The sequence below is a fragment of the Periplaneta americana genome, chromosome 2 (genome assembly GCF_040183065.1).
Source record: "Periplaneta americana isolate PAMFEO1 chromosome 2, P.americana_PAMFEO1_priV1, whole genome shotgun sequence".
Lineage (NCBI taxonomy): Eukaryota > Metazoa > Arthropoda > Insecta > Blattodea > Blattidae > Periplaneta > Periplaneta americana.
In genome coordinates, this window is record NC_091118.1 from 206,106,298 (window position 1) to 206,130,833 (window position 24,536).

Below are 24,536 nucleotides of genomic sequence, written 5' to 3' on the forward strand. Positions count from 1 at the left end.
TGAGTGAAGATCCAATTGTTGCCGAGAGCGTTTAAGGCGAATTGTAGAAAGGCAGCGGAGTTCGAGACCCGGAAATAAAGCAACAGCTACTCCTGGCAGAGCATCGCACCATCAATGCAGCTCTGGCGGCGGCCCTCAGGATGGAGGCAGCCAAGTTGACGGCGAACGTCTCGGCATCGCACCGGATTAGGAGCGTCGCGGCGGCCGACGTCGAGGAACGTCAACCGAAATCACCCGAGCGACGAAGACGAGGAGTGCCCACCTGCTGGTCCTGCGGCGAGCCTGGACACCTGAGGAGGGACTGTGACCGATCTGGTCACAAACAGGAAAACTAAAAGGGGCCGATGCGACGAGGGGCACGTCGGCGCCGTCATCACCATCCCCTCGGCTGATCTTGAAGACGGTTAACAGAAGATGCGACGATGGGCTGATTGCTGACGGATGGATAAGAGGCCGCCCATGCAGAGTACTGGTAGACACCGGGGCGTCGCTCACTATCGCCAGACCGGAAGTCGTGCGTGGACTACCTGGGAGGACGCCGCTGCGCCGGTATGAGCTACGTACTGCCTCAGGCGAGAACCTGCCCATCCAAAAAGAGGTTTTCCTGGACTTGACCTTGGGAAAGAGGAGACTGGAGATGTGGGTGTTCGTCGCCAACATCACTGAAGACGTCATCCTGGGACTCGACGCCATGCGGATCTTCGATGCAACGGTGGACGTCCGGCGCCGTATCCTCCGTTTTGGTCAGGATGAAGTGTTCCTGAGGGACGTCGAAGACCAACCCATGGCCGGCAGACTCACCTTGGAGAATCAAGTGACAATCCCAGCAGGCTGCGAGATGGTGGTGACGGCAAGACTGGACGGACAACCTAAGAGAAACCTGCTCCTCGATTCGCAAACAACTCCGATAGATGGGGTTTATGTGGCCAGATCCTTACTCCCGAATCAGAAGGTGGTACCGGTGAGGGTCCTGAATGTCACCAATCGGGACAAGGAGGTGCCTAGTGGAACTGTACTAGGTAACGTCGAGCCGGTGGTGTCTGTGACGTCGCTGGCAGAAAACGAGGAGTGTCACCGACCACGTCCAGATTTAGACCCACCACTGAAAGAGCTGGCTCGAGAATTGCCGGCGAATTTAAGCAAAAGAGAAAGAAGACAAGTCCACGATCTACTGACAGAATTTCAGGACGTGTTCAGTCTGTCTGAAAATGACTACGGGAGAACGGAGAAAGTCCAGCACCGCATCGACACCGGAAATGCTCGCCCAATCAGACAACCTCCTCGACGCGTCCCTCTAGCTAAACAGAGGGAGATTGACAACCAACTGGAGGACATGAAAGCAAGAGGGGTCATCGAGGAATCCGACAGCCCTTGGTCATCACCTGTGGTGCTGGTGAAGAAGAAGAATGGGGACCTGCGCTTCTGCGTGGACTACAGAAGACTGAATGACGTCACCAAGAAGGACTGCTTTCCCCTTCCACGAATTGACGACACCTTGGACACCCTGGCCGGAGCAGAGTGGTTCTCGACGTTGGATCTCAAGTCAGGATACTGGCAGGTGGCGCTACATCCGGAGGATAAGGAGAAAACGGCATTCTCTACAGGCCAGGGACTATGGCAGTTCACCGTTATGCCGTTCGGCCTCTGCAACGCCCCGGCTACATTCCAGAGACTAATGGAGTCCGTAATGAGAGGCCTGACATACGACACCTGTTTGCTGTACCTTGATGACGTCATCGTGGTGGGCAAGACTTTCGGCGAACAGCTGATGAACCTGAGGAAAGTGTTCGAGAGACTGCGACAAGCCAGACTGAAGTTGAACCCGAAGAAATGTCATCTATTCCAGAAGAAGGTCAACTACTTGGGACACGTAGTAGGGACCAACGGAGTGGCCACGGACCCGGAGAAGCTACAAGCCGTCAGAGGATGGCCGAGACCGAGGGACAAGCAGGAGCTGCGCCGCTTTCTCGGCCTCTGCACTTATTACAGAAGGTTCGTAGCTGGGTACGCCAACATCGCTAAGCCTCTAACCCAGCTGACCGAGGAGAAACGACAATTCCAGTGGACAGACGAGGCGGAGTCATCCTTCCAGTCGCTGAAAGAGGCGCTCTGCACTGCTCCTGTACTGGGATATCCCATCCCTGGAAGGAAGTTCACGCTCGACACGGACGCTAGCAACGTAGGCATCGGCGGAGTACTCTCTCAGGAACAGGACGGGCAAGAGAGGGTGATTGCCTACTTCAGCCGAACACTATCCAAGGCTGAGAGAAACTACTGTGTGACGCGTAGAGAACTTCTTGCCATTGTGGAAGCCCTGAAGCACTTCCACAAATATTTGTATGGCCAGGAATTCCATCTGAGGACAGACCATTCTGCACTCACCTGGCTATTGGGCTTCAAGAATCTGGAGGGGCAGACCGCCCGTTGGGTTCAACGTCTGCAGGAGTACAACTTCACCTCTGAACACCGACAAGGGAAGAAACATTCCAACGCTGATGCCCTGTCACGACGTCCGTGCCCGGATGGCTGCAAACACTGCCTGAAAGTAGAAGAGCGGGATGGCGCCCACGCAGTAAGAGCAATTGCCGCCCAGCCGAGCCCAGGATGGGATAACGCCGCCATAAGGAGGGAGCAGCTGGAGGACCCAAACATTGGACAGCTACTACGTGATGTGGAGTCCGGCCAGAGACCAGTATGGGCCGATATCGCCAACCGTAGCACCACTTACAAGAGCTACTGGGCCCAGTGGGAATCCTTCACTGTCAAGGACGGTATCCTGAAGAGGATTTGGGAGTCGGCCGATGGAAGGACCCACATAGAACAACTTGTCCTGCCCAGGAGCAAGGTGAAGGAAGTGCTGGAGGAGACTCATGCTGGAGTGACTGGAGGCCACCTGGGAGCCAACAGGACGCTGGACAAGTTAAGGCAGAGGTTCTATTGGTTGCATCAGAGAACCGACACGGAACAATGGTGCCGAAGATGCGACACCTGTGCAGCCAGTCGCGGACCAAGGACCCGCAGCAGGGGAGCCATGCAGCAGTACAACGTGGGAGCTCCTTTTGAGAGGATCGCCATCGACGTTGCTGGACCGTTCCCGGTCACGGATCGCGGGAACCGCTACCTGCTAGTGGCCATGGATTACTTCACAAAATGGCAGAGGTGTACGCGATTCCCAACCAAGAGGCTTCGACGGTGGCCGACGCGCTGCTTGACAACTTCATCTGCCGATTCGGGGTGCCCCGGGAATTGCATAGCGATCAGGGGCGCAACTTCGAATCCAACCTGATGGGAGAATTGTTCGAGCGTCTGGGGGTGCATAAAACCAGGACCACTCCCCTCCATCCACAGTCCGATGGTATGGTGGAACGCTACATCAAAACCTTGGAAGAGCATCTGCGGAAGGTGGTGTCCAACCATCAACGAGACTGGGATGCCAGAGTCCCACTGTTCCTCTTGGCCTACAGAGCTTCGGTCCACGATACAACAGGGATGACACCGGCAAACATGGTCTTCGGGAGAGAGCTGCGCCTGCCCTGTGATCTGCTGTTTGGCACGCCACCCAGCGCCGACCAGCCAGCAACTGACTATGTGGCAGAACTCACCGAGAAGTTGAATGGAGTTCACCAACTGGCCAGAGAGCACCTCAAAATGGCCAGCGACAGGATGAAGGTGCGCTACGACAGATTGGCCAACTCTGCAGGATTCCAGGAGGGCGACCTGGTGTGGCTGTATCGACCTACCAGGACCAAAGGGAAATCACCAAAGCTGCAGCGTGCCTGGGATGGACCATACCGCGTGGTGACCCGGATCAACGACGTGGTGTACCGGATCCAGCGACAACCTCGAGGGAAGATGATGGTGGTGCATCTGGACCGATTAGCCGTCTACCAAGGGACTGCCCGGGACGAGCAGCCCTAAGGAGGGGGCAATGTGACAGCGACGTGAGAATCGAACTCACGACCAGCGTCCCGCAAGAAAGCAGATCGCACAGGCTCCACGGAACATTGAATGACGTCGCGCGGTGGAGAGAAGAGAGAGGGTGTATTACGTCACGCGACGAGTCCGCGCGCGCAGCTGCGTACGGAGGGAAGGGGGAACGGACCTTCCCGGCCCTTCCAGAAATGTCGATGTAGAGATATTGAGATAATTCTCTACACACCTGTAGAAGGTTCTCGCAACTATGATTTTGCTATAAAAGAGCAGGCGCCAGCGAACTAGAGTTGTTGTTGTAGAGTTTTCAGTTATTCTGTCAGTGAGTAAGCCAGAGCGAGCAAGCCAGTCAAGCCAACCGGAGTTCGACTCGAGTGTGCGTCCGCATCTGCGTCAGCATCCGAAGGCCTGAGTTCGAGTGCAGTGGATCGCAGTTGGAGGGACCTGAGTTCGAGTGCAGTGGACCGCAGTTGGAGGGACCCGAGTTCGAGTACAGTGAACTGTCTCTGAAGGTCTGTGGTTCGAGATACCGTGAACTCGAGTGACTGAGATAGAAGAACTGTGAAATCAGAACTGTTAGTTCTGATTTGTAAATAGTGCTTTGTAAATATTAGTTAAGATTAACAGTTCATTGTTGTGCGTAATAATCCAAGTAAACTGTCATTGTCGTCGGTGGAGTGCTATAACGAATACTGTGTTGAGTGAAGATCCAATTGTTGCCGAGAGCGTTTAAGGCGAATTGTAGAAAGGAATTATTGTTGTAACTAACAAATAAAATTCACATATACATACTGTATCTTCTTATCATCTGTCATCTGATATCTTCTTTTACCCCTAACTCTTCTTCCGTTTACCATTTCTTCCAGTGAATCCCTCAGAAGGCAGTTCCTTCTCAGCCAATGAACCAATGAATTCCTTTTTCTCTTCCTGATCACTTTCAGAATTATTCTTTCTTCACTCACTCTTTCCATTTCTTATTCTATCTGTCCATTTCATACGCTCCATTCTTCTTTATATCCATATTTCAAATATTTCTACTCACTTCTCTTCATTTCGCGTAATGTCCATGTTTTCCCCCCCATACAATGCTACACTCCACACATAGCACTTCAGTAGTCTTTTCCTTAGTTATTTTTCCAGAGGTCCGCAGAAGATGCTCATTTTCCATAAATTGACGGATTTTGGATGAAAAATATGTATTTCCCCCCCCAAATTGTTTTTCATTTCCCTCTTTAAAATGGTAGGCCTATATCACTTATTATTTAACTGTAATTCTACCCATGTTAATTTTTCTTTTTTTTTCTGGAGAAGGAACATGGTATATGCATGTTATCTTATTATAAGGCTCATTTTCCGCAAATTTGGTTTGTACTTATAAAAGAAACCTTTTCTTAGCTTTTATTTAATCTGCAAAGGTAAAAATGTTCATAAATTCTTTATTAGGATATTTTAAACATGCTGAAACAGTGTTTTTGAATTTTGTTAAATTTTGAATGCGTCATTCATTCATAGTGTTCTGTCAAGGCAGGTCTTTCACTGCAAAACTACCATTCTCCAGTCTTTCCTATTTTCTGCCTTCGTGTAAGGAACTGAAAATCGTTACTAAAGACATACGAATAGAGAAAAATATTTTTAGTAAGGAAATAAATGAAGGTACAAGTAATTTTTCTGCATAATGTGTACATGAGCTTTAAGAAACAGTAGTCTAACTTCAACAGTTGTCCAGAAAATGTTCCTCATAATACATAAGATACCAGTTAACAAACGCGCTATTTACCTTCCATGCTGTGATGATCACAGTCATAAAATAATAGTCAAGATTGGAATGTCATTAGACTGATGTTTAGTGCGCGAGGAACAATTCCCAAATTTACATTGGAGATCCTCAGAAAATTAAAGGTTCCTGATAAGACTCTTCAGACAATTGCATCAACCATTTTAAAATCTTCACTGAACATCATCAATCACCATCTCTATTCGTCTTTATAATATCCAATGTATATTATTTATTTTCAATAAATTTTTATCGTTTTGATAGCCACCACATCTTATCGCAGAATATTCTTTTTTAAAATTTCATTATGTATTTTTTAACATTAATTTACATTTTCTTTTTTGTTCATTTGAATTGATTAGGATGCCGATATTTTAAATCCAAGATTTGGATGGCTATCATTTCGATGATATTCTCTCTCTAGAGAAAAAAAAAACTTGTAATCGCTTTGACAGTGAGAGTAAATACACAGTTGGTAGCATAAATACATGACTAAAAGAAAATCAAATGGTGTTACCTATTGCAAATTGAAAAATGTTAAAAGAATAATATATGATTGAGCTATATCAAGTATACATAACTTTGATAATTCTTTGAGGTATTATGTTTCCGGACTTGTATCCTAGCAACTAAACAAATGCCAGTGCTCGAGGACAGGATGAAATCTTGTCTATTAAAGCAGACAACAGTCTTATCACTACAGGGCAGGACACATCGTAGCTTATAAGTTGTAACTGAAAGCTGTTGAAGTGTGCACTTCTATTGAAGATTACGTGTTCTATTCCGGCAAGAAAATATTTGCTGACAAAATGTCACGACTGCGCGCTCCGCCTACCCCTGCTGTGATTTCAACGGCTTCCTAAGTTCTCGTTTTCTACCATTATCTGTGGTATTGAGACAGGAACTGGAGCTGTTGCTGGGTGAAGTGGGCAGACCACAGATAAGAAGCATTACTCAAAGCTCAGAGAGATATTGGACGTGTCAGTCAGTGCACTTGTGACCTGACAGATTGACTTCTCACATCGCTGTAAATGTCTGGGGAACATGCATTTTCTAATATGAAAGAGTGATATTCCTCTTTGCCTTGTGATAAAAGTGATATTACGTATGTATATCTCTTACAACATGAACTCTCTTTCGAGTGAAAAATTAATATTGCTTCCTTCGTATTTGAATCTTAACTGTCCTTAGGCACCACACTTGCATATCAGAGACATAGAGTCGAGTACGTTGACTCTGAAGTGTGACGTACACCAGTTCTGTTTCATATTTTATTGTTGTAACATCACAGGCCTGCAAAATTAGGCTCATTGATAATTATTATATTAATATTTGAACGATTTTAGTGTGCTTATTTCAAACAGGACGACAAGTTTTCTCTTGCAGGTAAGAATTTTTCACAAAGTGAATCGTACTATTTTAGAAAATGAGTATTGAATACATAATTTTCTTTTAAAATAGAAAAAAAATATGGTTTTATAAAGATACTAAATTAACAGAATATCATTCTAAACATTTATTAATATTATTCCTAACATTTATCAAGATCATTCTCAACACTTATCAATATCATTCTCAACACTTGAAAATATCTTTCTCAATTATCAACATCATTCCTAACATTTATCAATATCATTCTCAACACTTGCAAATATCCTTCTCAACAATTATAATCGTTCCTAATATTTATCAACATCATTCCTAACACTTATAGTTACCATTCTCAACAATTATTAATATTATTCCCAACACTTATCGAGATAAATCTCACACTTGCAAATATCGTTCTCGACATTAATTATAATTCCTAACACTCATCATCATTCTCAAAATTTATCAATAGAATTCTCAACACTTATACCAATATCATTCTCAACATTTATTAATATCATTCTTAACATTTATCACTCTAAGATATCATTCTAAAAAAATTGTCAATGTCATTATCAACATTTATCAATATCGTTCTCAATGTTACCAATATATAATTCTAAACACTTATCACTGTGATTCTCGACACTTATCATTATCATTTTCAGCACTTATCAATATAATTCACCTTAGAAATATTCACAACAAATATCAGTATCATTGTCAATCTTACAAATATCATTCTCTATAAATATCAATATCATTCTCAACCTTGTAAACATCATTCTCAACACTTATCAACATCATTCTCAACACTTATCAACATCATTCTCAATCTTACAAATATCATTCTCTATAAATATCAATATCATTCTCAACCTTGTAAACATCATTCTCAACACTTATCAACATCATTCTCAACCTTGCAAACATCATTCTCAACACTTATCAGCATCATTCTCAACCTTACAAGTAACATTCTCAACACTTATCAATATCATTTTCAACCTTAAAAATGTCATTCTCAACAAAAAACAATGTCATTCTCAACAAATACATCATTCTCAACGTTACAAATATCATTCTCAACACTTATCAATACCATTCTCAATCTTACGAATATCATTCTCAACACTTATCAATATCATTCTCAACCTTAAAAATGTCATTCTCAGCAAATATCAATATCTTTCTGAACATTACAAATATCATTATCAACACTTATCAATATTCTCAACCTTAAAAATGCCATTCTCAAATATCAATATCATTCTCAACCTTAAAATGTCATTCTCAATAAATATCAATATCATTCTCAACTTTACAAATATCATACTAAACACTTATAAATATCCTTCTTAACCTTACAAATATCATTCTCAGCAATAACATATTCAACCTTACAAATATCATTCTCAACATTTATCAATATTCTCAAAACTTACCTCTATCATTTTCAACATTTATCAATACCAATCTGAACACTAAATTACCTTTACAATTCTGATAAATCTTTTTCGTTTATCTTCAAAGCCACTTTGTTTATATCTTTTAAGTTTTCATTTTCATTTAATGTATTCCATAGACCTTATATCAGCATTGAAGCTTTAAGATGTGGAACAAGTCAGGAGTTATGGCTACAACTTTTTGGCGAGATGAAGTGAATTAGCTGCGACTATTTTCTGTATAACATCTAACAATAATCATACAAAGTGTTGATTGTACAAAAAAATCGATTTCGCAATGTTCGCGGTAACAGACTACTCGACATTCTTGACACAGAAAAAATAACGTCCGGTAATAATAATTGTTACTGAGGAATTGGTAAGCGTTAGGTGTTTATTTGAAAGGACAGCAACGACACACTCTGATTCAAATCCTACGTATTACTTCGTGTTATTTCATTACTCTGAATGAAGCGACAAATGAATGTGTACAGTGTGTGACAGAGGGTACCGTTACATTCTCCCTGTAAGATCTAACAAGTTTTTCTAGAGTTTACTATAGATAAGACGTCACATAATCGCAGAAAGTTCTGCGAACAGTCAGCCTTCTGTCTCCACCAATCAGCTGCGTGGTTTTGAGAGCTGCTGACCTCAGATGTCAGTACAATTGACACAGCCTTGATCCCCCCCATGTGTGAGATATCCAGCATGGTGTTGCAGGATGTAAGAGTTTCAAAGAAATTACATATTTTTCATCTGTGAATCGCAGCAAGGATCCTCACGCACCGAAGTGTGATATTTGCTCATTGGCCTAGATATCGGGTTTATATGCAATACAAATAAAACATTTAATCTAGTATATTAAGTACATATAATGTTCCTTAAGAGGGTTTTTCAGTCTGGTTTATAAGACTCTGAGATCTATCAGTAGAAAACTAAGATATAAGGACTGGCGGATGCGTCGAATGAACCTTAGTCTTAAGATAAGAAGAAAGTGAGCACTGGCGTGTAAGTGACGGTTAAGATTAATTGTATGAAAGGAACATACTGCATAACGATGACATTTGAAAGTGGTTCACATAATTATACTACTACTGATAATATGACTATGTCTACTACAGTACTACCACCATTGGTACTACTACTGCTGCTACACTTACAGTACTATTACTAGGGCTAGGATTTTGTTGAAATTGCATCTTTTTTCTAGTAAGTCAGAAACATAGCTGCTTTAGTATTTATATGTTATGTGATAAACTGAGTCTTTAAGACATATTTGTTAGGACATTTCTTTGCATTTTTTACTTCTTACAACTCATAAGAGCATTTTTTGTTTTATTCGGTCATTTTTGGGGTATTTTCATTTAATTTTAGACATAAATCCCCATTATTAATGTAAAATATTATTTATTTCCTTTGATATTTTCTCTACATTTTTTTTCAATTAATACCCATTAATTTTTATATTATTTTGATAGTTTTTCTACACAAATATTGTCATTTTAACGTAGTACACCCCCACATAATGGATCAGTCCAACCACCACTTCAATATAGACTTCTTTATACCTGCCAGTTCCGGATAAGAGTGACTTTGTGGTGGACTACCTGGAACTACATCAGGTGAAATAATTAATTAAAGTGTACAACTTAGAAAAATTAAGTAAAATTAAATAAACTTGAATGTTGGTACTAGAATTTAATTTAATTACTAGTCTGAATATTAATATTCCTACTAAGCTAATTATGAAAGATCAATTTTTAGGGCATTTTTAAGGGCATTTTTGAAAGATTTTTAGTTCATAAATGCATTGTTTTTAGGACATTTTTTCATGATTTATATGTCATCAAAATCCTAACCCTAACTATTACAATTGTTAGTATCAGTATTACTGCGCCTATTACTACTGGTATCAAAGATATCCGACCTACGATTTTATGATCGTGTAAACGAAGTTTCCAACCACGGGATAAGTCAGAACCAAAGATATGAAAAACTGGCAAACTTTGAAAGAGTTCCACTAGTTCTGAATAGGTGGCACCATTATTATGAGCTGTTAGAAAGTATCAGGAAGCATTACCACTTAGATTAAACATAAATTATTCTTCTAATAGACAATATCAGAGGTTTGCTACCAAACTCATTGTTGTTTTACAATCAGTAGAGTTGAATGAAAAATTGAATTCTATAACATGGGTACATTTATCTACGATTGGCAGCAGTGACTATTATCTTCGGCATTCATAGAAGTAATAACTAAAGAATCCACACTTACACCAACAAATTCATCGATTACTATTGATTAGTAAGATCAGATATCTTGAATGTCAGTGTACTACTGTTAGTACTAATACTATTACTGATATTACTACGGCTACCACCACCACCACTGGTACTACTACTGCTACTACACCTACTATACTATTGCTGCTACTAATACTACTCCTATTGCTATTATTATTATTATTACTACAAGTACTACCGCTTCTGGTACTACTAATGTTACTACTACTTTTACTGCTAATACTACTCCTGTTACCATGATCATGAAAATAAATTAATTGTTCTATAATGGGTGATGCTCTGTCTTGTAAATTGCTACTACAACCACTGCTGCTACTACTACTATTTCTACTACTATTGCTGCTGTTATTACAACTACTGCTGTACTTCTAAGACTACTGCAACTACTGTTACTGCTGCTATTATTGCTACTAAACTGTTATTACTATTACTATTAATATTGTTGCTACTACTGCTACACTTCTATTCTACTGCAAATACTGTTACTAATGCTACTACTGAACTATTATTGCTACTGTTACGGCTACTATTGCTGCTACTATTTGTACCACTACTGCTACACTTATGTTACTATTATCAGCGCATTTCGAACTGGCAGATCAAGGTCAAGCAAGACATCGCATTTGCCACGTATGATTACTCCATTCCTTGACCATTCTCCTCAACTGAATTCAGCTGGGACAACCGGGATTACCAGTGCTTCTGTTCAGAGTTTTCAGTTCAGTGACTCGTGCGTGGTTTGTACGTTTATACATGACATTGATCCACCAGTTCGAAATGCGTTGAGTGTAATACTACTCATGTTATTGCTATTACTATTGCTGTTGCTACACTTCTACAGGAACATCATTTTATTTTTACTTCAATTTTTATTCTACCTGAGTTTTTGAATGTACTTCACCCTACCCCTTCTACTAGTAAACTTTCACACGTCCTCCACACAGATCCAAGACCGCATATGCAGTCAAAGTCGTCTTACGATCACAGTGTACAGTACTGAGTGACTGACTATAGTACGTTCCAGAAATATAGTCTATTTTTCAGTGAAGAAAGTGAATTCATTACTTAATCATATCTTCGCACAGATACTATGTCCGTTTCGTTACATCGCTTCCCAGTTTCCCCTGCCCGATTCTGCTGGCATCTGTGTAAAGGCTAATTAACGTCTGGGCTGTCTTAGCTCTTTTATGAAAACATTTGCATGCTAATGTGCTGTAGACAGTATAATATACACTGCACAATGAATACGTCCGAATGGATAGCTCAGTTCATGAGTAAAAACACTTATTGTTAATACTGTACTGTATTTTGATTAAACAAAAACCTAATGAAAATGATCAAACTCAAAATCGTAATAGTTTTCGGATTACGTAAATGGATACACTATTTTTCTTCTCTCCTATACCTAGTAAAGTGATTTGTTTGTATTTTACTCTAGTATCATCAAACTGCGGTCTTGGAAGGGGGTAACAAACAGTCTATCTGGTTCTCAAGTGTTAATCCAAAGGGATAGCCAGGTTAATATTATAAAATGTTATTAAAAACAAAATGATGTCCCGGTATTACTACTTTTACTATTTATTTCTACTGCTGTTACTACTACTTCTGCTACAATTTCATTAGTACTGTTACTACTACTGGTTTTGTAGAAAATTTAAGGAATATGAATTCGAGTGCTAAAACCTTGTGCAATGTTAAAACATGTTTTCATAACTTTTACAGTAGTGGTATGTTTAATTTCTATGTTATAGCATTCTTGGATTTATTTATTTTATTTATTTATTCTAGCTAGCAAGCAAAGTGAGTACAATTCAAAAGTATACAAGAAAAAATAAGCCACTAACTACCGTAGCAGCCAGGCTCGTGTACGGTTTGATCTTAGCCAATAATTCATTTGATTATGATCGGCGATTTCTGGGTTGAATTTCGAAAGCTGTTACTCAATAGCTAACAGTCGTTGGAGGTCGAGAATACGACGGCTGGCAGTCAGGGTATCAGCAGCCGGCCATGCCGTTATCAGCTGTTCGTGTCAGCCTTGGTCGTGTGGCAGATACGGACCCTGACCTTGAATCCCGTGATGGGCGGACACGCCTACCGTACGTTCTCTTTAATACAGAAAACGCACGCAGGGACATTGCATGTGACCTTCTCGTCTACAACGGATAGACTGATAGACCGTTAGTCATATGGTTTCAGATCTAAACATAATACCATATGCGCAGTTGTCTTGTAAAGCAAGCATTGGAGGATTTTGAAAATAATGTTTATTTTCATGCAAAATTTTGGTGACTATAGCAAGGCTTTTGATTGTGTTGATCATACAGGGACATCGTTTTATTTTTACCAACATTTCTAATATTAACCTGGCTATACCTTTGGATTAATGATTGAGACCCGGAAACACTGTTTGCTACCCCCTTCCACGACTGGAGTTCGACGATACTGGCGTGAAATACAAACAAATCACTTTACTAGGTATAGGAGGGAAGAAAAGTAGTTCATTCATTTACGTAAACTAGGAAATATCGCGATTTTGAGTTTGATCATTTTCATTAGGTTTTATTTACTCAAAATACAGTACAGTATTAACAATAAGTGTTTTTACTCACGAACTGAGTTATCCATACGAACGTATTCATTATGCAGCGTATATTATACTGTCTACAGCACATTAGCGTACACTATAGAGAATGAAGTTAAAATGAAAAATAATCATAATATGGATATTTAAACACATTTTTGAACATGGTGGCCGTTCATTTCGATACAGGCTTCATTTCTTTTGTGCCTATTATCGCAATATAGACTATTGCATCTAATTCCAATTACCAGTTTCGTCCTTCATACTTAGTACCTCATGTCGAAATAATTCTGTACCTACTCTATAAAAGAGTACCTTACGTACTGTAAATTCAATCTTCACTTCTGCCCGATCCGAAAAGATAAAATTACTCAGACATACTATCTACTGTCGGTCCAAGTGGTTATGTCGTACGGTCGTAGAAAGGGAGGAAATCACGTGACAGTTAATTACTTAACGATGCCCTTTTATTTGAGTTATTTTAAACAGTTGCATAATATTACGTAGAAGTCCAATTAATTCCTAACAGAAATTAATGTTTTCAGAAAAGAGCTAAGAAAGCCCAGCCACTAGTCTTTACAGTGGAGCGAGCAGAAGCAGGTGGGGGAAATCGGGATGCGACGTAGGCAAACGGACGACAGTACCTGTGCGAAAATATGATTCAATATTGGAAGTTTTCGTCACTGGAAAACGCGAACATATTTCTGAAACGTACTATAATCACTAACACAGTACTGCGGTCTCGGTTCTGTGTGGAGGACAGTTGGAACTTCGTTAGTAGAAGGGGTGGAAGTGAAGTACATTAAAAAACTCAGGTGCAATAAAAATTGAAGTAAAAATAAAATGATATTCCTGTAGTATTCTATTGACTAAATTAAGTTATTTGCGTATCACAGGAAGTGAGTTGATAATTTTTTAATCTTATCAGATCGCAAAGTATTTCATTTAATGACAAAAAATCTGATGTTATGAATTATTATTATTATGGAATTCCTCAAGGCTCCATATTGGATCCGATACTGTTTTTGCTAGCTACTAATGACCTAACTTATAATATAAATGCTGATGCACTACTGTATGCGGGTGATACTACTTTTTTTAATTAACCATAATGATATTAATTATTTGAAAAGCTTTTCTCAACATAATTTAAGAGATGCTGAAGTTTGGTTTAATGCAAATAGATTTTTGTTGAACTCAGCTAAAACTGAACGTGTGATTTTTACTTTAAAGAAGACCGATCATGAACAAAGTTAGTTTAATATCTTAGGATTCCAAGTTGACATGGAAAAATCGTATTGATCATATTTTTACTAAACTTTCAAGAAATTTGTTTCTCCTTAAGAGATTAAAAACTGTTGTAGGCCTACCTGAAAACTATATCTGTGATGCTTATTTTGCTTACTTTCAAAGTACTCTGATCTATGGAATATTGCTACTGGGCAACAGTGCTTTTATAAATAGGGTCCTATTGCTTCAAAAAAGGGCCATAAGAATTATATCAAATGCAACTTTTAATGAACATTATAAACCATTATTTGTGAAAAACAAAATCATGATTGTAATAAATTTATATATTCTAGAGTTAATTTTGTATGTTAAGGACAATATTCCAACTTTAACATTAAGAAATTATATTCATTCCTATGATACAAGACAAGGAAATGGTATTAATATCATAACTTGTAGACTTGCTAAATCGCAAAAAAGGTTTTGTCAAATGTCATTGAAAGTTGCAAATAAATTTCCTTCATACATTTTTAATTTAAGCAGAGCTGTTCTTAAATTTTACACCTCTAGTTGGTTAATTTTAAATTCTTTTTATGACCTTGATTGTACAAACTCTTTTTGTGACCTTGTCTATACATATTGTTTTTAGACATCCAATTTAAACTATTGAACGTGGACTTAGATGGTCTTGTTAACAGCGATTGAGCTTTACTCGCCCTCGGTGATCCAGTGGTCATCGTTTCTACTTCTGACCAAATAACTCGAGTTCTAATCTGACCAGTTACGACGGGAGGTGTATAGCCTTACTTTGCTGCATCTCTTTACGTAGAAGGGTTAACAAACAGCGGCCAGAACAAAGAGAATACGGGCAATACAGGAAGAAAAAGAGGTAAGTCAAGGACTACAATAGGAACAGTAATACAAGGAAAACAAGGGGGTATAAATAGTATCAGAAGTGGTAATAGTATCAGGAGTATAAGTAGAATCAGTAACAGTATCAATAATAGTAGTAATAGATCAGCAGTACCATATGTAGAAGTGGGTAATACAAGAAGTATCAGGAGTGTGAGAAGTAGTAACATTAATACTAACGGTAGTTTTAGTAGTATCAGAATCAGTAGTAATATAAGGAACATCAAAAATGTAGTCAGTGATAGTGATTGTTATTATGTAAATAATATAGATAAAGAAATATCAATACGTAGAGCAAGAATAGAAGTGCTAACATTTGAAAATAGATAAGAGACAAGATAAATCATTTTTATACATCTTTAAGAGGAAAACTAAGATTTCTTTATCTTTAGAAGAGTTTTTATCTTCGTAAGTTAACATTATTGATATAAACGAAACTTCTTGAAACCTGACACAAAGAATAAATGTAATAAATTTGTTCAAAATCCATCGCCGTCGTTATCATCATCATCATCATCATCATCATCATCATCATCATCATCATCATCTGTTTTTTGTAGACGGGTTGTAAAATTATTTACATATAATTTAACCTTGTAATTTGTCACTGAAATTAGAAGTCTTAAATTTTTCAGTTGAAATAAAATGTATTCTTTTTCTGTGATGTGAGAAAAAAATGCGTATTGTATGTCTTTCACGTGTTACATTTTATTACCTTGTTAATACATTTCGGCCTGCTATTGGCCATCTTCATAACTGGCTGTTGCTGGTCTTGGCGTCTTTTGTTTTGTTTCCTGTGGGGGTGTGTTTGTGTAGTGTAATGTGAAGTCAAAGAGTGTGTGTTCTGAAATTGAGTTGTGTGTCGAGAATTTCATTTGGATGTGTTTTTGTGTGTCTGTATATTTCGTATTGTTCTAGTCTGTTTAGTTTCTGGCTTTTTGGTTGGATGTGTAGAATTTCCATGTCTGTGTTGATGTCTCTGTAGGCGTGGTTAGCATTTGTGATGTTTTCTGCATATGTGGAAGTTTTTTGTAATTTTGTTATGGCTGTGATGTGTTCTTTGCAACGTGTTTGAAATGATCTGCCTGTCTGTCCTATGTAGAAGTTGTTGCAGGTGTTACATTTGAGTTTTTATATGCCTGTGTGGTTGTATTTGTTTGTTTGTGTTGTTTGTGTATTGAGAAAACGGATACAACCCCAACATAATAGACAAAATAATACGAAAGACAAAACATAATCACAAAAAAACATAAGAATATAACACAAACACAAGAACACAAAAAAAACATCACACTAACATACAAAAACAAAAACACATACAAGATTGCAACGTCATTCAAGAAATTAAATTACAACATTGAATACAGAACAAATAATAGTCTACAAACACATCTCAACATATAAACAACACAAACAAACAAATACAACCACACAGGCGTATACAAACTCAAATGTAACACCTGCAACAACTTCTACATAGGACAGGCAGGCAGATCATTTCAAACACGTTATAAAGAACACATCACAGCCATAACAAAATTACAAAACACTTCCACATATGCAGAAAACATCACAAATGCTAACCACGCCTACAGAGACATCAACACAGACATAGAAATTCTACACATCCAACCAAAAATCCAGAAACTAAACACACTAGAACATTACGAAATATACAGACACACAAAAACACATCCAAATGAAATTCTCAACGCACAACTCAATTTCAGAACACACATACGCTTTGATTCCACATTACACTACACAAACACACCCTCACAGGAAACAAAACAAAAGGCGCCAAGACCGGCAACAGCCAGTTCTGAAGATGGCCAATAGCAGGCCGAAACATGTTAACAAGGTAATAAAATTTAACACATGAAAGACACACAGTACGTTTTCCAAAGTGATATAATGTGTAATAAAGATGTATAATGTAGAAAAGAATGCCTGTCCTCTTATTTATGTGGCACCGGGTTTTTATTTCCGTTGGTGTGTATGTGAGATGTACTTGTTAATGCACACAAAGGGAAGGATCAGCCCTCTCTCTATTCTGTAGCAGCTTCGTGATAGCCAGGGGGTGGGGGTGAGGGAGAAACGAAATGTTTCGTACTGAACACTGAAATTCAATTAATTTTTATGGAATTTTTAAACAGGTGATAATTGTATTGGCAAATCGATTCTGATCAGTAGTAAAATTATAAAAATTTAATTTTTTGCCTCACGCTGTAAGGTAACAAAGAAGCTTGAAAATTAAGAGGCATTTCATTAAATTCAAATCGAAGTGGCAATCAGGACATTACAGGATCGTTAGGAAATACGCAACACGTTTAATTCCATTTGCGGACAGTACAGAACCTGTAGCAGATATAATCAGAAGTATTTTCGCATTTGCAGGAATAATGCTTATTTGCACTCTTGTGTTTACTGTGATTAAACATTGTGGCGAGGTAATTCTTTCTCTCAAAGGTTTTCGTACCCTCAATAAGTTTACAAAGTGGGCGAACAAACGCTCTTTTTCATGTAACTTAGCTATATTTTACACATACTGTACGCCCATTAAGGTTACGTACAACGCCCCACAAAGTAGATACGAGATGAATAAGTGACGCTACGGAGAGCTTTCCTTATCCGAGATACAGTAGAAACTATTCAGCCCATAACGGTCACCAGATACATAGACTATTCTACAGTGCAGACTTTTCCAACCTTTACCAACATGTGGCACACTAAATTTGTAATTTAAAATTCCATGGTACACTCTTATAATCTAAACCTGTCATTTTTAACTGGGGTGGGGGGGAGATGATTTTTTTCACAAAAAAAATTAAAAAACGATGTTTTTTAATATTGGTTCATAGAAACACTTGTGGCGGAAAAGGTCGCAGTTGGGGTTTTCCTCAGGGTCCCCCATTTCTCCTTAGGATCTACACTATTCCGTTAACATTTCTTCATTCCGTCATTCTATAGCATTCCCGTAACGCCGGCTAGAGACGCACGGAGGGTATTGGCCTAGACACGAGTGGGGTTGCCTGCTACGTTTCTTTTATTATATCTTTTCCGGTCAGTGACGGTAAATTTCAATTGGTGTACCTTGGTCGTGGGCGTCAGAGCATTAAAAAGTGTTGCACACTTCTGCTATCTCTCTTCCCCCTCACCGCAAACAGTGACGTTGCACAGAAGCAGAGATATAATAAAAGAATCGTAGCAAACCTTAGTTAGTTCTGTGGGTTTGGGAATTCGTCTTGTTTGAAGATTACCGCAATAGATCTCATAAGGTCGCATTGATGGACCCTAAATTAAAATTCAATTCAATTCAAGGTTGGTACGATATTCTAACTTTACTGACCTGGAAACCCTGATTGCGCATCAATTATTACTTTCTATACCAATTGCACACATACAGTGTGTTTACTGAATGTTGAGTTGTGCGTTGTTCGTTGACACACTTTAGTTTATTACCCTTTTCACTTTAATTTTTCCAGTTTTTGTTATGAAAACCTTTGTTATTTTCATTTTCTCGCGGCACACCGGTTGAAAATGGTTGTCAAAGTATAACACCACCTAGGCGCCACTCAACCGGTATTATCATTGTATAGATACAGGCGTTGTTCGTAATTGGGAATATACTTGATCTGCCATCGACAGACTTCGTCCAGCTAATGACGTTGCACAGAGAAGCAGTAACTGGCTGGCTGACCGTATGGAATTATTGAAGAGGTGGATTCCAAAATGTCCTAAGTAGTTTTTCCAACATTCTAACTTGCTTTATCGACGATTTAATTTATCCTGTGTAACTTATTTATCAGACTCTCGTAAGTTTTGACTTAGACCGTTTGGAAAAACGTCATTTTTGTCATAACTCGTTATTTTGACATAGGCCAGTTTGAAATCCACTTTTTCAATTAACATCGCCGAAGCTTGTGCACATTACCCTGAATGTACTTATGTTTTTTGTGATTGGTTGTTAACAGACGAGGACAAGTTTCTACTGCAGTAAAAATAGACCATTATTTATGTATGTATTTATTTACACTGCAAGTGGGCAAGCACCCGGTGGTAGTGGTATATACAATATTAACAATAGACAATAAAATGATAACCAATACACAATAAAATTTACAATACACAATACAATTTTACAACACATATACAATTTTACACACAATACAATAATAATACACAATACAATTTAACACAATAATAATAAAACATAAAATAAAATACCTAATTTTACAATACAACCTACATAATTATGTATAGGTCCTACATAAGTTTCAATAGTCTTCCACTTTACTCTCATCTCATTCCCTGTAGTGGCACTATGACGCATTTCACTGACACTTTAACACACATTTCACTGACACTCTGTAACAATTTCACTGACACTATAGAACACATTTCATTGACGCTATAAATTATCACTGATCGGAACTGTTCACTGCACTGTAAAACCATAACTTCACTGACTCACCTCGCTTCACTGATACAACAGTTCAAATAAGTCAAATAATTACATCCTTATGCATACTTATAAACAGAACTACATTTAAACTAAACATTTCTAGTCTAAGGCCCTCTTACACGCTAGTTTTAAATAATTTACAATTCAAACCAAGGAAGTAAATAGATAAATACATGTCACCTTAAAAAAAATTAAATGTTGAATGTCACCTTAATTTTAATTTTCACTTTATATACAACTTTTTAAATTATTCTTGAATCTCCTTAAGGAAGGACAGCCCTCAAAGACCGCAACAGCCCTCAAAGACCAATTAGTAGGGGGAGATAGAGGGTCAGTCGGAAAAGTATTTTCTATGAAATTGCACTTGAGAAATTTGAAGGAACTCTAATCTTTGGATGTTTATTAATTGATTTTACCGAGAATCAATATAGCACATAAATATACCCGTATTATAGGATTCCAAATTTCATCATCCTTTGATGATTGTAAAAAGCATTAGATTTAGCGGGAAATCGCTGATACTGAATACTGAATAATTTACACTTAATCTACAATTCTACAGGGACATCATTTTATTTTTACTTCAATTTTTATTGTACCTCAGTTTTTTATGTACTTCACTCCCACCCCTTCTACCAGTAAACTTTCAACCGTCCTCCACACAGAACCAAGGCCGCTTATGCAGTCAAAGTCGCCTTACGTTCATAGTAAATTGTTCTGAGTTAGTGAGTATAGTACGTCCCAGAAATATGTTCGCGTTTTCCAGTAACGAAAGAGCTTTTAATATTGAATCATATTTTAGCACAGGTACTGTCGTCCGTTTGCCTACGTCGCATTCCGGTTTCCCCCACCCGCTTCTGTTCGCCCCTCTGTAAAGACTAGTGGCTGGGGTGTCTTAGGTCTTTTCGGAAAACATTAATTTCTGTTAGGAATTGGACGTCTTCGTAATATTACACAACTGTTTAAAATAACTTAAATAAAAGGGCCTTAACTGTCACGTGATTTCCTTCCTTTCTACGACCCTACGACATAGCCACTTGGACGGACAGTAGATAGTATGTCCGAGAAATTTTATCTTTTCGGATCGGGCAGAAGTGAAGATTGAATTTACAGTACGTAAGGTACTCTTTTATAGAGTAGGTACAGAATTATTTCAACATGAGTTACTCGTACGAAGGACGAAACTGGTAATTGGAATTAGGTACAATAGTCTATAGTGCGAACTGAAGCCTGTATCGAAATCAACGGCCACCATTTTCAAAAATGTGTTTAAATATCCATATTATGATTACACCGTTCTGCATTTCAAAACTTATTTTCTGTTGTTTTCAATCTCATCGGCAATTCTAAACGGATTTTTTGTGCTGAATTCGAAAATAATCTCCATTTTCCCCCATCACGTCAGGTTTTCAGACAATTCATGAATAACTAGAAATGAAATTATTGCTTTGTGAAAGGTCATAAAAATTATTTTCAACAAGAATTTTGTGAGAAAAACTAGGCCACAATTTGCTATTTGCCACTAATTAATCATTAATTAATATTAATTAATAATTATAAGTACTTTCATAACTTCACCTCAATATTGCATTTCAAATTTTCTCCTCTTTGACCTCGCATATTGTGCAGAGCAGTCCCTTTTTAACATCCAGCAATAGTCCGCAATGTTTCCATTATGAAGCAAAACACCTTTTAGACTTTTCTGAGAAGAATCTATGGAGAACCTCCACTCTTTGGAATTATGGTTTATGTTATAAAATTTTAAGACGGCAATGATGTCTTGACAATACATTAAATTTTCTTCTTCAGGAAAAAAGGGACAAGTTCCTTCTCACGATGCCTGTACTATGAAAAATATGTACCTTGAGCCAATACTTTCTTTTCTTTTAACCTAGAACCCAATAGTTCTGCTGATTCTTTAGGCAAATTTAAATCCCTCGCTAAATCATTAAGCTCACTTTGATTAAAACATCTATCATCACCAGTATTATCTGGTTCATAAGTATGATCCACTGGAGATTCAGTTTCAGTGCTACTGGATGCAGATGGCAATGCATCTGATTCAGGGGGTAGCGGAACGGGAATATTAGGACCATGAGGTACGGCCCGAATGGCAGAGGGGATGTTAGGATTTAGAATCTCTTTCTTGTTTTTAGCAGTATATCCAGCTATGGTACCTTAACTGTACAAAAATAACAATCGACTTCATGATTTGTAGATTCCCTCCAAATCATAGGGATACCAAAGGGCAATGACTTCCTTTTTTCCATTCATTTTTCCAACTCCTCAACTCTTCAACATAACTACGACATACTTTGTGGGGGCACTAAGATTTGTCCTGGTCTCCTAACTTAATGCCAAAATATTGAAAGTAAGTATTCTTTACAAAAGCTGTTATATTCTGTCTCTGTTTTACTAACATATATGACCCACATATATAGCAAAACAAATTTTAATCATTTACACAACCACGTTTCGACATTTCTATGAAACAACACTATTATGTTATACTCTCGAGAAAAATGAGAACTTACACACTTCACTTTTACACGACAACCAACAACACAAAACTCAACCTCTAATTTTAAAACAACTTTTAGAAGGCGATAGATTTATTATCTCAGTAAGGAAATCTGTAGCCTCATAACCTCGATTGCACTTCCATAAATAAATATATATACAGGGACCTTATGTCATTTCTCTAATTCATTGTTTGTTTTAATAGCAATCTCTAAGAGTAAATATTTTCTTCATAATTTTTTATGACCTGAGACACTAAACATTTCAACTTCCTGTTTATAGATAACGGGTGCAGACAGATAAAAATCTCCAAGAATAAACAACGGATGTCTTAACCTCTGTTCATTTTAAAGGGGGGGATACAATTTTGTACATCCTCCAAGGGCAGATATAGTCAGTAGGTTTTAATAAATATAAAATACAAACATAATAAAATATATTATGTCACATTTTAAGTAATAAATTTTAAATTATAAGCTGTCTTGCCTTTTTAACAAACGACAAGCATATTATAATATTACTATATTACGAAAAATATTGAAAGCATAAAATTTTGAATTGTAAAAAATTCTGACGTGGTACGCGAAAACGCATTTCATTTTTGCAATCAGTGTGAAATTGTGATTCAGACACGCTCATTTATTTCAAAACAACAAAATCCATGCAGAACGGTGTTATTTTTCAATTTAACTTTATTCTCTATATTGTACGCTAATATGCTGTATACAGTATAATATACACTGCATAATGAATACGCCCACATGGACAGCTCAGTTCGTGAGTAAAAACACTCATTGTTAATACTATACTGTACTTTGATTAAACAAAAACCTAATGAAAATTATCAAACTCAAAAGCGCGATATTTTCTAGTTTACGTAAATGGATGAACTACTTTTCTTCCCTCCTATACCTAGTAAAGTGATTTATTTGTATATTACGTCAGTATCATCGAACTCCAGTCGTGGACGGAGGTAGCAAACGGCGTTGATACAGAGGTATAGCCAGGTTAATATTAAAAATGTTAGTAAAAATAAAATGATGTCCCTGTATATTACGCCAGTATCATCGAACTCCAGTCGTGGAAGGGGGTGACAAACGGTGTTTCCGGTTCTCAACCGTTAATCCAAAGGTATAGTCAGTTTAATATTAGAAATGTGAGTAAAAATAAAATCATGTCCTTGTACATTAACATTTTCCCCAACTGGCGAAAGTATTTCAAAGTTTTTGAATTTGTAATAGCTTTGGTTCTGACTTATTTTCGGTCAGAAAGTTTCTCTACGATCAGAAAAATGTAGATCAGATAACTTTGAACACCCCTGTACGTAGCGTGGCTGCCTTCAGAATGGAAGTAAAGATTCGGTGCGGCCCCTAACCTAACCCTGTCCCTGAATAGAGGGGACCTGCAAAATTAATCCACGTTGATATCTGGATTTGGCACAAATGCTAGACTGAAGTTCATGTTGGTTTCTTCGATCTTCTATCTGCAGTCAATAGACTACGTTTTCACAGAGTCTACCTGACAGCAAGCTTTATTTGTCCGAGTCTCGTCCGTCCCTGGGGACACTGCACACATTTATTTACAAGAACGAGTAGTCCTGCTTTCCGTGGCATTGAATGCAGTAAGTGGCCGTGTAAACATCTCTGTGTGCTGCAGAAAGGCCCCCTGAGACTTCCGTGCGGCCACTGCGGAAGAAAGAAGGCCTTGTACAAAATATATGAACAGCGCACTCCGCCTCCTTAATAACTAAACGAGCAAATACCTGCACAGTCGTGCCTGTACGTTCCTAGAAATTCCTCTTGCATAAGAACGAAATACTGATGTTGAATGCAGTAGACGAACTTGTTCTGTGAGTGCAGGTTTGAAGGGAGGAAAAGTAGTAGTTACTTTCAAGAGCAAACAGAAAATGGGCATAAAACTCTTTATAAAACAACGCGAAATAAAAGAAGGGAAAATTAAATTATGAAACACATAAGGGATGTCAGATGCGTTTCCAATTCACTG

At 38.3% G+C, this 24,536-nt stretch overlaps 1 protein-coding gene across 3 annotated transcripts in view; it reads left to right on the forward strand.

The window, feature by feature from the left end:
* The window catches only part of LOC138695089 (aminomethyltransferase, mitochondrial), a 91,309-nt gene that overhangs the window by 8,160 nt on the left and 58,613 nt on the right, over positions 1–24,536 (forward strand). The window contains exon 1 of one of the 3 annotated variants that reach the window (XM_069819479.1): positions 15,373–15,524. The exons of the other annotated variants lie outside the window; for them this stretch is intronic. The gene's annotated coding sequence lies outside the window, so the exon portion shown is untranslated. Of the gene's footprint in view, positions 1–15,372; positions 15,525–24,536 lie in introns of those variants that run through there. 3 annotated transcript variants of the gene reach the window in all.